Below are 2,757 nucleotides of genomic sequence, written 5' to 3'. Positions count from 1 at the left end.
TACTTTTTCTTCTCTCTTTCTTTGCCATCATCTGGTTTCATGAAGGTGAATTTTTGTCCGTCGCTGGTGTCCTTTCCAAAGCCCTTCCTCCCTCGAGGACTTTGGGGCCCCGGGCTCCAGGAGGATTTCCAGAGCGCTGACTGTCTCTTGTTCAGGTCAGGCACTTATAAACACTTAATCCTAGAGCAAAGTCTCCCCTGAGTTTGTCCGGCAACGAGACCTGGCTGGAGGTTTAATGCCAAAGCTAATCAGACTCTGCTTCAGCCCTGTGTTCCGGGGATCTTGGGAAGGTGCTCTGTAAAAATCAGTGGGTGACTCCGGATGGCTCCGTGCACTCGTGCAGCTGGGAACGCCCGTGCCGTGCCGTGACTCGGGCACAGTCCGTGCTGCCTGCTCTCTAGCCTGGGGAAAACCTGGGTGAACTGAATGGGACGCACTGGCCAGCGCCAGGGTCGGATATGGAGCTGAGCACTCTGCGGGCTGCCGGACGGAGCGGGGTTTGGCTCTGCCTTTGCCCTTTTCTAACAAAGCCAGTTGGGAAGGGGGGGCTGGCCACAGCAGGCGCTTGCTTGGCACGGAAGTATCGCCCTGAGGACTACATCCAGAAGCCTGTAGACCACTTCTGTCCCTGCATCTGCTCCGGGCAGAAACCCCGGTGTCCTGGCTGCCTCTGCACCCTTATTCTGCAGAGAAGACCAGTGAGTTCAGTAATGTCTTAGGGCCGGGAGCAGCAGGGCAGGCAGAGGGCTTGCCCTCCCAGGCACACTGCTCTGTGCAAGGCAGCAACCCACAGCTAACGCTTGGGAAGATGGGAGGCGTTTGTGCTGCAGCCAGAGCTGCTCAAGAAACTGAATAACCAGGCAAGAGGTAGATGTGTTGGCCACAGAAGCCCGGTGTATCTGTCCCCTGGTGAGCAGCTCTCCCGAGCTGCGATGTGCGACCACGTTGATCGGTGACAGTGACACCCGTGTGCACAGGGCCACCAGTAGAAAGGTGCGAGATCTTGGTTTCAAAATGCTGCAGAGACGTGACACAGCTTCTAAAGCAATTTTAGTCCTGCTCGGAGAGTGGCAACTTTCCTCCACTGCTGCATCTGGGCTAAATTTGTCACTCTTTCAAATGCTGCCCTTTCAACGTGCAGGCTGCTCATTTCTCACACTTCCAGCACGCCTTTGTGCGCAGCTGCCGTGGTCTGTTTGGCTCTTATTTCGGGTCCTGAACTCCATCCCTGTGTTCGTGCGTCTGTGCCTGAGTTATTGCCTTGTTCCTGCAGTACTTCTGGGGCAGAGCGTAGCTACTTCCAGCTGCTGCCCAGCACAGAACATAGCGTTTCGGGATGAAATGCGAGCGTGCCCTTAGCAAACGGGCACCGTCAGGGGCTTGCACCAGCAGAGAGCGGGGTTGTGGCTGTAAACAGGATCTGAGCGTCTCATCCCTGAATCCCGCTGTCTGGTTGACCACTACGGCCCGCTCTGCCGTTTCTTCACTGCTGCCCTGTGGGAATTGAAGGATTGTGATAGCACACTGCCACTGAAATGGTTACGCAGCCCCTGCCATACAAGCAGCTAAAGGAGTTTTACTCACATCCTTTCCCAGCTGGGTTTAGCTCCTCTGGAAGCAGCACTTCTCCCTGCTCTCCCTCTACTTTAGAAGGTTGTACAGCTTTGCTAGGCTGGTATAATTAATGCAGAGCAATTTATGTGTGTGTACAAGCCCTGACATGTTTCCAAACCAGCCCCCGTAAGCATCAGATTGGTCAAGACCCACACCAAGCTCCTCGGCACGGGGTGATGGGTTTTGCTGGCCATTGTTTTTCCCCTGATGGTTTCCTGCCCAAATGCTGACCCGTAGCAGGTGGGAACAGGGCTGTGTTTGTGAGCTCTGTTCACGGACACCTGCCTTGTGACCGTGAAAACCCCCACTCTCTTGCTTTTCCTCTGACACATGCCTCAGCAGATTCAGAATTTAAAAAGTGAGGGTTTACTTAAAAGTAGCAATAGATGTTTCAGTGCAGGTTGCATTAAAATGGAAAGTGTAGTACCTGTAAACACACAAAACACCTCTCATTTCCTGAAAAAATGTATTCATCCTTCCTAGCCTGGCTCCAGCAGAAATGTCCTGAACCAGGACACCCACAAAGTGCAGGCCCAGCACTCCGGAGCTGCCAGCAAGCCTGTACACATCCCGCTGCTCCGCTCGGTCACGGGATAGCTGCATCTCTATTCACAGAGGCAGGTGAAAGCCATGAGATGATACTAGCTGCCAACAAGTCACTCTCTGACAAATGATCTCTCCACTCCCCCCACTCTCTCCAAGTGCTAAAAGTCCTGAATCGGGTCCCCCCCTTCTGAAACCATAGCTGGAAAACCAGAGCAGTTACTGAAACACCACGGGCTGCTGTATTTCTGCTTCCTGAGCCACAATCTCAAACTTCTTTTTGCTCAAAGAATAAACAGCAGAGAGGTGTTTTTAAAAAAGAAAGTGGAGCCTGTGACCTGCTCCTTTGGCTTCAGGCGTTTGGAGAAAAAAACCCCGTAACTGAAGGCATGGTGTAGCTGCAGCAGAGCAGCCCACCTGGCCAGATCCCGCTCCTTCGCTCCGCGTGGACTTGCTGATCATCTTATTGTATTTACAAAGACACTCGAGGTTTGGGAATTCCGCGTCTCTTCCCATCAGCGGAGGTTGGGGAAGGACCCGCTGTGCAAACCTGCGCCCTGTTCGTGCTCAGAAAACCCAGCGCCTCCCTGGCAGAGCCCT

The sequence above is a fragment of the Balearica regulorum genome, chromosome 21, assembly GCF_011004875.1.
Source record: "Balearica regulorum gibbericeps isolate bBalReg1 chromosome 21, bBalReg1.pri, whole genome shotgun sequence".
Classification (NCBI taxonomy): domain Eukaryota; kingdom Metazoa; phylum Chordata; class Aves; order Gruiformes; family Gruidae; genus Balearica; species Balearica regulorum.
Note: the sequence above shows the minus strand (reverse complement) of the source record.